This window comes from Equus asinus, chromosome 17 (assembly GCF_041296235.1).
Source record: "Equus asinus isolate D_3611 breed Donkey chromosome 17, EquAss-T2T_v2, whole genome shotgun sequence".
Lineage (NCBI taxonomy): Eukaryota > Metazoa > Chordata > Mammalia > Perissodactyla > Equidae > Equus > Equus asinus.
In genome coordinates this window covers 17234526-17249094 of record NC_091806.1, presented here as the reverse complement: position 1 = coordinate 17249094, position 14569 = coordinate 17234526, and the positions used below count along the sequence as shown (strand labels likewise).

General features: G+C 33.0%; 1 pseudogene; it reads left to right on the top strand.

The window, feature by feature from the left end:
* Positions 1-2294: 2294 nt before the first annotated feature.
* LOC139040507 (olfactory receptor 8K3-like) lies at positions 2295-3253 on the top strand (annotated as a pseudogene).
* Positions 3254-14569: the final 11316 nt, after the last annotated feature.

The following is a 14569-nucleotide window of genomic DNA, read 5'->3' as shown; positions in this document are numbered from 1 at the left end:
CAGTGTCAAATTTTACAAAATCCCCTTGATTGGAAAAGCATTGAGTAAATACGTTACTTTGAGCAGAATTCACATTTTTTATAACACTAGTTGTGCAATCCAGGAACATAGTATTTCTTCCAATTTATTTAGGTTTTCTATAATGTTTTTTAATAAAATCTTACTTATTCTTATTTTAAGAGTAGATGTAGTCTAGTTTTCATAAGACTTTCTATCAAGTTGTGGTATTTCCCTTTTATTCTTAATTTTTATTGATTTCGCACTATCTAAATGGTAATCTCCATCTATTCAAATGCTCAGATTTTTTTGTCTAAGTCAATCTGATAATATGGCAAATTACATTTATAGATTTTTCAGTATTAAACCATCCAGCCAAACATTGGATCAATCTACCTTGAACATAGTGTACTGTATTATTATACATTTTTAAAATTGATGTTAATGATATGTTAATATTGTTTAGGATATTCATTTCTATAAAAGTGAAGTGATAGGCCTGAATACATTGCTCATTTATTATATCCTTTTTTAATGTGGATTTTGCTGACCTCCCAGGATGAGTTGTAGTGAGGTATTCATTTTTTATACTCTACACTTTATAATAAATATGGATGAGTTTTTCCATGAAATTTTGGAAGCACCTGCCTTTAAAACAACCTTAAGGGGAAAGGAGTTGGGAAACTAGAGATAAAGAAAATGTAATCTTTAAATTAAAATGCAAAATATGTTAACTCAAGACACTTGGTGTATTCTTTTCTCTTTTCTTTTTTCTTTTTTTGAGGAAGATTAGCCCTGAGCTAACATCTACCACCAATCCTCCTCTTTTTGCTGAGGAAGACTGTCCCTGAGTTAACATCTGTGACCACCTTCTCTACTTTATGTCTGGGATGCCTGCCACACATGACTTGACAAGCTGTGTGTAGGTCCTCAGCTGAGATCTGAACTGGTGAACCTCAGGCTGTCAAAGTGGAATGTGAAACCTTAACTGCTGTGCCACCTGGCTGTCCCTATTTGGTGTATTCTTGATGGAAGATGAAGTAAAGGTATAAGAATAGTATTCAAATTAAAATACAGTGCATATACTCCATTTCTGTCAATGTCATATTCCAATTGGCTTTATTTGGATCAAAGAATTATCTGTTCTATCCAATATACATTTAAACATGTAACTTTTGAGTGAATCAAAAATGAATCACACATATCTCCTCCTTGTCCCCCATCTCTTTCTTTATATTTCATCCTTATCCTTCATGCAATGATATTGTTTGCCAGCCCCTGAGCCATTTGAGACAGTATTCTCTACTTTAGAGTGATGTTTCTGTTTGTTGGATAAGTATATTCATAGTAGTTTACCAGATGGTTTTAAGTAGTACATGAAGAAATATGTTTAAATGTTTTTTCTTGTCTTTAAACATGTTAGAAAATATATAACTACAGTGTTAAACACATCATTTCAGAGATATTAGTCCAAAGATCAAAGCAAATGTGGGAACACCTGCTGATTGTTTTCTCACATTGAATAAATTATACATGCAGGCCTTACTTGATATATAAATAGCAAAAATCAGAAACCTCAAAAATCAGCACGCAAGTACTGAAGATTCAGATACACTGTATTTACGTGAATTAGAGTGGGCATGTGGAGGACTTTTGCAAGGCAGTTAAATTACTTTCCCTATAAAAATCATCAAACAATGTTTAAAACTCATAAAAGCATAGTGGAACGAGAACACAATTTTAAGAAATCAAGTTGATAGTGGACAGAGAATACCATTTAAATATGCAGAGTCACAATGAAGAGAAGTAAATGAAAGTCTATCGAATGAGTTAAATTATTTTCTTTGGAGATTGGAACTGAAATTGTGGGCACAAGAAGCAGAGAGCTTTTTCTTTTTATTATAATTCATTCTAAAATTTGATATGTTTTAACAAATTCTGTGTATTCTACATGAAAAACATTTAAAAAAAATATTAGGATTCCCACTCTAGGAGAAAACTTTTTCATAACACATTGTTGACAGAACCATAAAGGGACTATACACATCTTCTAATGATGATCAGTATGTGATACAAAGAATAAAATGGCTACTATATATCTTGGGTTGTAATGGTGCCTAAATAGGATCTAGATTTAGTGATGGAAAAGGGTTGTTTTAAATCACTGCTTCTAAAAAGAATTGGTTTTATCTTATACATAATGGCTTTGCATACTAAAAATATAACAGATGATATCTCCTGAAACCCAATGACTCTTCTGATGGTTCTTCCCTCAGTTATTTCTCATAATGGCCAGGATGGACAAATAAAATATAACAATGCTACAAGAATTCATTCTCATGGGAGTCACAGATCATCCTGAGCTGCAGGCTCCATTATTGGGGCTCTTCCTCATCATCTACTTGATCTCAGGGCTGGGCAACTTGAGCATGGTCATCCTCACCAAGATGGACATCAGGTTACAAACACCCATGTGCTTTTTTTTCAGGCATCTGGCTTTCATTGATCTGGGTTATTCAACAGCTGTGGGACCCAAAATGTTGGTAAGTTTTATAACAATTCAAAATACGATTCCCTATAATTGGTGTGGTACACAGCTAGCTTTCTACAGCTTCTTCATCATTTGTGAACTATTCATTTTGTCAGCAATGGCCTATAACCACTACATGGCCATCTGTAACCCTCTGCTTTACACAGTTGTCATGTCACAAAGGGTATGTTGGTGTTGGTAGCAGTCCCGTATCTCTACAGTGCCTTTCTCTCTCTGATAACTACCATAAAATTTTTTATTTCATCTTTCTGTGTAATTAGTCATTTCTACTGTGACAGTCTTCCCTTGTTAACTTTGCTGTGCTCAAGCACATGTGAAATTGAGTTGATGATACTGATCTTTTCAACATTTAATTTGGTTTCATCTCTCGTGATAGTCCTTGCGTCCTACATACTGATCCTCACGGCCATCCTTAAGATGAACTCTGCAGAGGGCAGGCACAAGGCCTTCTCCACTTGTGGATCTCACCTGACAGTGGTAATTGTATTATATGCAACTCTATTCTTTCTGTACATGCAGCCAAAGTCCAGTCATTCCTTTGATACTGATAAAATGGCTTCTGTATTTTACACATTGGTAATACCCATGCTGAATCCCATGATCTACAGCTTGAGGAACAAAGAGGTAAAAGGTGCTCTGCTTAGGCTATGGAAAAACCCACGAAACACCCTAATTAAAGTTCAATATAGAGTGTATATACAATAAACTAGATTATAGACAGCTGTTTATTATATATAATAAGCACTTAGAAAGCTGTAATGTGTAAAAGTCATGGGAAACTAGAAAAGTTTTTCTTATTTTCCATTTACAGCTGTTCAAGCAGTGATCACCCTTCTGGTACGAAGTTTGATTTCTGTCCTCAAGTTTCAGTGAAAGTGCCTGAAATCTGGACCACTATTCTCACATTGCCAAGTGCTTGTTACAACTGAAGGGAAGTCTTTCTTAATGTGTCTCCCATTAGATAATCTTTTTAAGAAGGCATTATTGTATCCTGTAATAAAATATTTTCTTTGTATCTCACAGTCTGTTTAAATACCAGTGGCCATCATGCTGGCTGGCATAGAGAAGATAGCATTTACTGTTTTATGTGCTGTGTATATAGACAGAAATGAAGAATACATCAAAATATCTAACATAGTGATGTTTAACTCTATCTCTCTGTGATGGGTGGAATCTCAGATTTCTGTGAAATTATCATGTGAACTCGTATGTGCTTGGGGAAGTAGAAATAAAAGTGTAATTATTTTCTAGTGTTATATGGTGTACAGTAAGAATCCAAAAGAATCTTCAAGCTAAAACATTATAAATAATGAATTTTTCAAGGTCAGTGGATATAAGGTCAGCATATAAGAGATCAATTATTTTCCTATATACTACAAAAAACAGGCAAAAATTAAATTTTAATCTATTAATTACACCAAAAACTCTATAAAATACTTAGGGAAAAATGTAATGAATGATTTGCATCACTTCTTTGCTAGAAAATGTAAAAACATTACTGAGTTATTTAACAAGACATAATGTAACAATATACCATGTCAATTGGGTGAACACAGAACTGTTATGATGAGGTCAGTTCTCGCTAATTTTCCTGTAGATTTAATGTGGTAGCAACAAAAATTCCAATAACATTTTTAATACTCAAATCTATATCAAAATTTGTGTGAAAATGCAAAGCATCAAGAATAGCCACAGCAATATCTTAGAAGAGGAAAGAGTACAGAAGACTTCCAATAACAGATAGTAATTCCTTTAATAAAGCTCAATGATTTAAACAACTGTGCCATCAGTATATGTATGGACAGATCAATAACATAAACAAAGAAGTCCAAATATAGACTCATGTATATAATTTCACTCTATTTAAAACAAAGTTCCACACATTGAGGTGAGGAAAGGAGGGTGTCTCAGAAAATAGACCTATTTTGATTAGGATTCCTGTGTAAAACATGAACCTTAGTCATTTACTTGCATCCTATGGAAAAATAAATTGAGATATATTGTGACTATAAATGTGAACGCTAAAACTACACAATTTCTTGAATGAAAGTAAAATAATATTTTCATGACGAGAAAAGCAAAGATTTCTTAGGGCATAAAAAATAATATCACTAAAAGTTAGATGAAGAGCACTCTATTCAAAATAAAAACTTCCATTGATCAAAATACATCATAGGAAGGTGAGAAGGAAATTCTGGGATAACACACTTGAAACACATACGCGCTACAAAGTACTGATAAGAGAAGTTTGAAAACAAAACAGCAAATAAAAACAAAACAACAACAAATTGCTTCACTCCTAAAATTGTATGATTGAGACAGTCAACCTATTAGGAAAAAGAAAAAGAAAGGCAAGACACATGAAGAAATACTTTACAAAAGAGGATAATAAAACAGCTGAAAACTAAAATACAAAAATGTGTTAAAAAATCATTAATCGTTAGATAAATACAAGTTAAGACTCTACTGTGATATCTCTACACACCAACCAAGATGGCTAAAATTCAAAAGTTTGTTTGAACAACAATTCAAAATGTTGAGGAGAATGTGGAGAAACTGAAATTCTTTTACTTTCTTGAGGCAATGTACATTGCTATAAAAACTTTGTGGAAAAATGATGGTAAATATTTAATTTTAGTATGTGTATCATCTGTGATGCAGCAATTTCCTTCCTGTGTTATGTCCACTGGAAGATAAGTAATAGAATGTTTTTGGCAGATATTATTATTATAGATGTCACATGCTCATCAAGGATAAAATGGGTGAATATATAATGGAATTTTCAAAAAATGCATTCTACACATCAATGCAAGAAAAAAAGAGAAGAGAAGGAGAAGGAGTAGGAGAAAGGGGAAGAAGATGAGTGGATATAATGTGAAGAGAAAGATATCACACTCTGCAAAAATTACACCCATATAAACAAATATAAATGATACTGAGCTGTACTCATAAGATACAAGCACATTATGTGTTATACAGTTTGATTTTGAGTGTGTGATACAGTTAAAGGAGTAAAGCACATAAACGAGAATGCAAGGTGGATATCATATTTGAAAACCAATTACATAAATTACATAAATTAGTATTATTGTAAGTTAAAAGAAAGAATAAAACAGATTTATGATAAATTTAACACCAATTTGTACCCAACTGTAAAGTAGGGCAGAACAGAAGAAAACAATGTTATATGTGATAACCGTAAAAGTCCTACACATATGGGGAGGATGACTAGGTTGAGCACAGAGGATTTTTAGGGCAGTGAAATACTCTGTGGGATATTAGAATGATGTATACATATCATTACATTTTTAAAAACTGCATAAAACTTGGAATAGTGAAAGATTGAAAACTTTCCCTCTGAAATTGCCCCCAAGACTAAGAGACCTAGTCTCACCGTTTATCTTCAGTATGTCTTAGAAATTGTAGCTGGTTCACTATGATAACGTAAGAAATAAAAGATATAAAGATAGGAAATCACACTTTGCCATATTCTTTTCATTTTTTGGTAAAAGTTATGATTAACAACATTGAGAAAAACCTATAAATAATGTACTAGAAATGATAAGTGAATTTAGCATATTTGCTGGATACAAAATACGTTTAGAAAAATCAACTTTATTTCTACATGCTACCTACAAAAATTAAAAAATAAAATTTAACGAAGTATAAGATTTATGAAACCATTTAAAAAGGAAATCTAGTTTAGGAATAAATCTAAGACCTCAGTAATGATATGTATACAAATTTAAAAAGTCATTTAAAAAACATAAATCAATGAATATTCATACCAAATATGTCCATGGAATGGAAAGTTTAATATTGTAATAAAGTTCAATATCTTTAGATTGCTGTATAGTTTCAATACAACCTTAACATAATTCCTTTTTTCCTGCCTTCCTCCTTCCCTTCCCCACCTCTTATTCCCCCTGCTTCTTTTCTGTCTGTCTTCTTCGTTTTAGAACTTTGGATGATGATGAGTGTAAAATTTATTCAGAAAGGCAAAACACCAAAAATAGCAAAGGGAATCTTGAAGAAAGAGAATAAATTTCCATGAGTTATGCTACCAGCCGTCATGATCTGTTATAAAGCTATATAATTAACAAAACATTTTCCTGAGGACAGACAGGCTGGTCAATGGAATAAAGTAGTGACTCCAGAAGCAGATGCACACATATACTGCTACCTAACTTATGACAGAGGTGTTGCTATTTTCCAAAGGAGAAAGAATTATCTTTTTAATGCATGCTATTAGGCAACTTGTATATTTATTTTGAGGGACTGTAAAAGGAATCTGAATATCTACCTATACCCTATACAGAATCATTTCTACCTGGATTAAAGATCTAAATGTGAAAAAAAAAATAAACCTTTTAGAGGAAAACATAGGGGGCTATCTCTGTGATATTGGAATATGTACAAATTTTTAAAGAGAACACACAAAGCAATAAGCATAGAACATTTAAAAAGATTAATTGAACTCTATTAAGAAATTCTGTTCATCAAAATTAATAGTGTCAAAAGGGAAACTCTCATAGTGAGAGAGTTTATTTTTATCAGAGCTACATAATCAGACTTGTTTCTGACAGACGACTCATGCAAAATATAGAATAACTCTTACAAATCAACAAATAGTTGACATGTAATACAATAGAAAAATGGCAAAAGATGTGAATGAGCCCTTTTCAAAAGAAAATATAGAATTAGCCTTTAAATACATGAAAAGTTTCTCAATTTCATTCAGCATTAGTATAATGCAAACTAAAACCACGATAATACCCATATATATCATCCAGAATGGCTAGAAGGGAAATAATAGAAAATACTAAATCTTGACAAGGAGATTGAAAATCATATCTATTTGCACTGTTAGTAGGAATGTGCATTGATCTAGCAAGTCTGGAAATTTATTTGGCTATATTTACTAATGCTGAATATTCATATCTTATGACTCAGCAATTTCAGGGCAAGGAATATACTGAAATAGGAATACATTCAAGATTAAGCCAATCTAGATTGAATATCGGTATGGAAACAAAGGATGCTGGAGTAGCTGATTTTAATTACCATTATCAGGATATTTTTGTATACATCAGTTTTTTATAAACCATAAATGATTGCCTTTAATAGATAAACAAAAAAGCCAAGTTTTATTATTTTATAAATGTGAACAGAAAGCTAGTTTTATGTTCATTAAGGCATGGATGTATTATAATATTTATAATATAACATATATCAGAATATCTATAATATCACTAGTCATAAAACCTCCAAATTAGAACCACTTCTATTTGACAATAAAATAAAGGATAAGTAATTTGTGGTATAATCACAAAAAGGCATTGTACATAGGTGAGACTTAGCTATCTAGAACTACCTATAATGATAGATTAAGTGAAAGAACCCAGACACACAAAAATAACATGTATAGGATTTCTTCTATATGAAATAATAAAAATATGTGAAAATAATTTATGCTGTTGGAAGTCAGAAGAGTGGTTATTCATTTGTGTGTGTGTGTGTAAGAGGACAGTTTATGCTAGAAAGGAGAGTAAAGGACTCTTCTGGGGTACTGATAATGTTTTATTTTATTTTTGTTGTCACAATTGCTGTTTAATTTGGATTATCATTACACAATGTGGTAAGTTTGTAAATGTTATTTATGATGTATGCATATTATGCTTCAATAAGTTAAAACACCACAAAGGAGAAATAGTCATACATATAAATTATTTTCCCTTGAGAATTTTTGAAACAATGCAATAAGCATTGTTCAAACATCTCTCCATTATGTCCTCAGCCATAAAGCCATAAAAAGCCACTGTATTAAAAGGAGATAATTGTTACCAGAAAAGCTAAAATGGCTATCCTACAGATGCAATGTTTTGATTTCAGATCTCTAGGTTGCAGTAGCAAAGAATTAATGAAGAGACACTGTGGAAAGGTTTCTGACATAACATTATATGGAAATATAAATACATGTTGTATAATTAGCAGATACTCCATTGGCTTTGTTTGGAGATTTCAAATGCATTAGGCATGGTTAACCAATTGTATCCTTTCTCCTCAGGGAGGATCTCAAATGAGGAAACAAACCCATAAATTCTTATTTTTAAGTTATGGTAGGGACACAAGGAGAGCATAGAGTGATTCCTCATTAGAGGTGTGTATACTACACCTATTTCCAGGACTAGCTTTCAGAGTTCCAGTGACGCTTCATGGCCTTATTTCCTATTTAAACTGTAGTGTCTAATACCCTACCCGGTTGATTTAGCCACAGCTTTAGCAGTCTGTTTTGATAACTGAAGTTTCTGGGCCAGTATGATGTTGTAAATATCTTTTTTTTTTTTTAAAGATTGGCACCTGGGCTAACAACTGTTGCCAATCTTCCTTTTTTTTTTTTCTTTTAAGGATTGGCACCTGGGCTAACAACTGTTGCCAATCTTTTTTTTTTCTGCTTAATTTCCCAAATCCGCCCACCCCCACCCCAGTACATAGTTGTATATCTTACTTTATCTTAGATGCAGGTCCTTCTAGCCGTGGGGTGTGGGACAGTGCCTCAATGTGGCCTGACGAACAGTGCCATGTCCGCGCCCAGGATCCGAACCCTGGGCCGCCGCAGCAGAGCACGTGAACTTAACCAATCGGCCACGGAGCCGGCCCCTGTAAATATCTTTATTATTATTTTTTTAATGAAAGCTACAGATTTACTTTGATGCAGTTACTTGATATTCTTTGAATAGTAAAGAAATGCAACCTCTGAAAAGGGAGTGCATGTTGTTAAGAAACTCCACCTCCAAATGCTTAAAATTGTCATGATTATTTTCTTTTGCTTGGACCCTTAATCAGGATGTCAGGTATGATATTATTATTTCTAGTCAAGCAGATTTGTTTCAGAATTTTTAACCTGAAATATTAACAGATTTCCATAGTGTTTACAAGTTACTATTAAATTAAAAGGACTATATAAATATTTTACAATCCTTGAAATTCTGTTTCAATTGTGCCATATGTTTCCCAGATTTACTTCTTTCATTGAAAGGATCAATGTCATTTGCAAGTAATCACTTTCAGTTGGAGGTGAGGCCAAAGCAAAATATTAAAGCATCTAATTTGCTTCATGGAAGCTCCGTCACACCAATATGTCTGATTAGTAAGAGTACTGCCTCTTCTTCTTTTCTTAGAAGTCTTGGAGGAGTCTTTGAAATGTCATCAAACTGTCCCTTGAATGACCAAATAAAAACTAATAGAGATTGGAACTAAGATTAAAATCTGTACAAACATAGATTTAAACAACGAACAGTCTTTGCAAAGTTATAAAATAGGAATGTGTAGTTTACCTCAAATTAAGGGCTCTTTCCACTCATTTATTTAACACGTCTTCCTAGAACTCTCTTTATTACCACTCCAAAATTACTTCGCATTCAGATAAATATATTTAAATGAGTATTTTATTGATGTTGTCACTTATTTTAGTGTTGAAAGCACTAAAATAAGCAGGGGGAGATATGGTGGGGCTAGGAATGATTTAACTTCCTTAACCTCTATACTAGGGTAGTTTTGTAGTGATGGTCAAATGCTCAGCTTTACCCATTGTAATTTTAATTGTTTTGAGAATCTTGAGACAAAAAAGAAATAAAATCAGTTAGAAATGTCAGAACCAGTCTATCTTCAATAATCACATAAAATAATGTAATTGTAAATAGAACCATGTAAAAAAAATGCTTAATGCTTTACATAGAACTCTAAGGATGGAGAGAAAAATATCTCATATCTTTTCTCACATAGAGGGAGACACATTTACTAGCATAGATTTAGAAAATAGCACAGTTTTTCAACTTCTCATTTATTAAATCAAACGAGATTTATGGTGCTTTTTATATCTACTAAAATTATGTCCCTAAATGTATTGTCTCTTGATAATTAATTCAATATCCTGAACAATTCACAACTAATCCAATTTCTGTCTATGGATTTGCCTATTCTGGATATTTCATATAATGGAATTGTACAATATGTGGCTTTTTATACCTGGCTGCTTTCACTTAGCATAATGCTTTAAATAGTCATTCATGTTGCATCGGGTATCAGTACTTCTTTTCTTTTATGGCTTATTGATATCCCATTGTATGGATATACCACATTTTTTATCCATTCATCAGTTTATGGGCATTTGGGTTGTTTCTACTTTTGATTATTATGAATAATGCTGCTGTGAACATTTACCCACAAGTTTTTGTAGGAGAACGTGTGTTTTTTAAACTTTTGATTACTGTATCTAGTAGCAGAATTGCTAGGTCATAATGATCATTCTACAGTAAACTTATTGAATATCCATCCAACTGTAGTCATGGCATGTTTGTTTCTCTTTTTGTCACCATGAAGATTTTTAATCTGTCTTTCTGTGGGTACAATGTCATCCATAATTTCTACAGTGACAGTCTCCCCTTGTTATCTTTGCTGTGCTAAAATACATGACATTAAGTGATTATTCTGATATTATCAGGTTTTGATTTGCTATCCCTTCTGATAGTTCTTATGTTTTACTTGCTCATGCTCAGAAACATTCTCAGGATGAACTCTGTTGAGCATAAGTGCAAGGGTTTTCCCACCTGTGATTCCTACCTGATAGTGGTCACAGCGTTCTGTGGGACTTTAAAATTTATGTATGTACAGACCAAGTCCAGTCATTCCTTTGACACTAATAAGTGGCTTCCATATTTTATACCCTCATTATCCCCATGTTCAATCCCTTGATCTATAGCCTGAGGAACACAGATGTTAAATATGCCCTACATAAGCTGTCAAAAGATATGCAATATCTTTTCTTAAAGTTCACTGTCCATTGTGATTCCTATAAATTAGGGTATGACTTTAAGCTTTGTTGAGTGTGCATTGGGATGAAAAAGCAAGCACAACTATGTTAATCATATATTAGAGATTGCCTACTATGTTCCAGTCACAATTCTAAGTGCTATAAATACAGTAGTGAAAAAAAAGTAAAAATATTTACCTTCTTCGAGGGAGAACTATAAAATTTAAGCACACTAGTTAAGTAAATTTTATAGCACAATAGAGTGGATTGGGAACTATAGACCATAAGAGCAGTCAAGCAGAGTGGGTATGCTGCTTGGGAGTAAGGAAGAATAGTAGGTACAAAAAGGGATTCAAATAACTCGTGTTATTCTCAACATTTTGAATAAACTCTCAGGTGCTAATGTGTTTGTGTATGTGTGTGTATTTTTAGGCAAGCACACTTCTATTTTAGCCTTCATACTTTCCTGTGTGGAGTTTAAAATCAAATTTGATTATGGTTTTGACAAATAAAAATGGCGGGGCCGGCTCCATGGCCGAGTGGTTAAGTTCGTGCGCTCTGCTGTGGCAGCCCAGGGTTCGCATTCTGGGCCCTGACATGGCACCGCTCCTCAGGCCACGGTGAGGCCATGGTGAGGCAGCGTCCCACATCCCACAACTAGAAGGACATGCAACTAAGATATACAACTGTGTACAGGTGGGTTTGGGGAGATAAAGCAGGGGAAAAAAAAACAAATAAAAATGGCAAGCAATAGGATATATTGGAGTATATGAGGAAGCCATTTGGTGTAAACCTAATTCGGCCTGAGCTTGTCTTTCCAAAAGGGCCTGACCGAGGCTGTTGAGCATGCATTGTATATCTGCTTTAGAGATTCCCTATGGCAAGAGCAAAAGGCCCTTGAGATAAAGGTGAAACTTCCCTCCCCCTCCCAATGTTGGCATCTCCTTAAAGTTTAAGCATCTTTCTTTAGGCTGGGAACGGATTGCAGTGCTCATCTGTGACTGCCCAGCCCAAGGCAACACACCTGTCACCCCGCGGCATTTACTGAGACAGCAGACCTATCTGCCATTTCCATCAATCCCTGTGCTTACAGAGCAGCCTCGTGACTATTGTAAAAGGGACATTTCAATCATATGTGAGACATACTCTTTGAAGGTATATAACCACCCTGTATACCCCCACTTCTTTGGAGCGCTCTGTTCCTTTGTGGAAAGACTCTCCCGGGTTATAATCCTCAGATTTAACCTCAGAATAAACTCACCCAAATTTTCATTTATAGATTGGTTATGGATTATTTTTCGTCGACTGTTTCAAGAAGGCTTATTGTAGTATGATGACTAGAAGTCTACACTCATCTGAGTTTGCTCAAATGCCCCCATTCTGCATGGGGATCTTAACTTCCTGTTTTTTTTCTCTTTGCTCTCATTATTTCACATATGAAACCCCTAGAGAGTCTACTAACGTAACACACTGGTGTTTCCACAACTCGGAAGATCTTCACTGCATCTAATTTTGTCTAAATCAGTCCATTTGTGTATAATACTGGATATACCCATTAAGATACATTTCTTGAGGTCTCCCATGGAAACTTTCAATTTTTTGGAAATTTTATTTTTTTCAGCATTATCTTGATTCTTAAATGTCTGTTTTTGTTTAGTAGGTTGTTGCTTTACCATACTTCTCTGAAAACTAAGAATAATTATTGTTTTAAATGCAAGCTTTAAATGTTTTAATACCTTCACATAGGAGGTCTTCTTTATGATAAAATTTATATTAGTCATACTTCCAAATTTCCTCAAATCTGGTTCATACATGTGTGTATTATTTTTGCATTATTTTAGGATTCATAGTTTGAGAGCATTGTTTAGCTAAATCCTATTGTAGGAAGGAAAAGGAGGAAAATCCATGATTTGGTCTATGCTGTATTTCTAATGAAAGTGTATGATATGTAGCAATTTATATGCTTGTTATGTCTTCTGAACAGACTTCCTCACAACCCTCCCTCAATTCCTCCTTTTTTTGGTTTATTTTTAGTATTTTAACATTCATAAGATTTTATTGACTTCATAGAGGGACTGTATGTTTCTTTCTCCAAGGAATAAAATTTTCTATGTAGTCAATAACATTTGAATAAAATTATTACATTAAAATAAAAAATCTATTAGCATATTGTCACTTGAAGATAAATTTACTAAAAAGTTTATACAGTTGATTTTTTTAAATTTCTAAGACAAATTTTTTTACCAAAATTTGAACTATGCATATATACATATAAGAAATTATTTTTATTTCTAAGCAAATATATAATGGTGAAATATTAATTACTTAGTGGTGGCTGTTGATATTATTAAGCTAAATTTTTTAAGTTAATATTTTTGTGTATCTGTCCTCCCAAAAATATCTTCAGTGAATAACTATGACTTTTATAATGGAAGATAAAAGTCTCTAATATACAGATTTGAAAAAGGTAACTACTAAACAACAACCAATATGCCACTACTAAAATAAGTCTTGGTGTTCCCTTTGATAGTTTTTCAAATGAAAAACCAAAGAGACAACAAAATATATTGAGATTTACAAATATTGATAATATACTTCATTCATTTTAAAAGTTACTCTCTTTTTCATTATTAAGTAGACATATATTATTTCAGAGAGTTTTATATTTTCCTTAGATATTAAAAATTTAAAAGTAGGGAATTGATACTAAGTGAAATTTTTGTTGGAATATTTTGAAGATCAATAAATTTTAATGTATAATACAATAATGATATCGAAAGATCAATAATGGTTAGTATAAGAAAAGTCCAAAAATTTTTACTGATGCTGACTGTCTATGAGTAAAACACAATCTGTGATTTAGATCAGGATGATGATAAGAAAGGGGACATATATACACACACACACGTACATACACATGTATATGTATGTATATGTCTATGTATGAATATTATATACATACAATATTCACGTATATGGACACTAAGAAACACTGTAGAAAAATTCAAGAATGAAAGAATGAAGAGGATCTCAAATAAGAGATTTGTATTTAATATAACTCCTCTCTACCCCAAAATCAGGTCCAGCTGGCTTAGTCAACTCTAGATTTCTTTGACTAGGAACTTCCTTTAGGGAAAAAGGAGTAAGCAATTATCTGCATATTATTTCAGAAAACTAAACAGGAGGTGTGATTTCCCAACTTTCTTTGT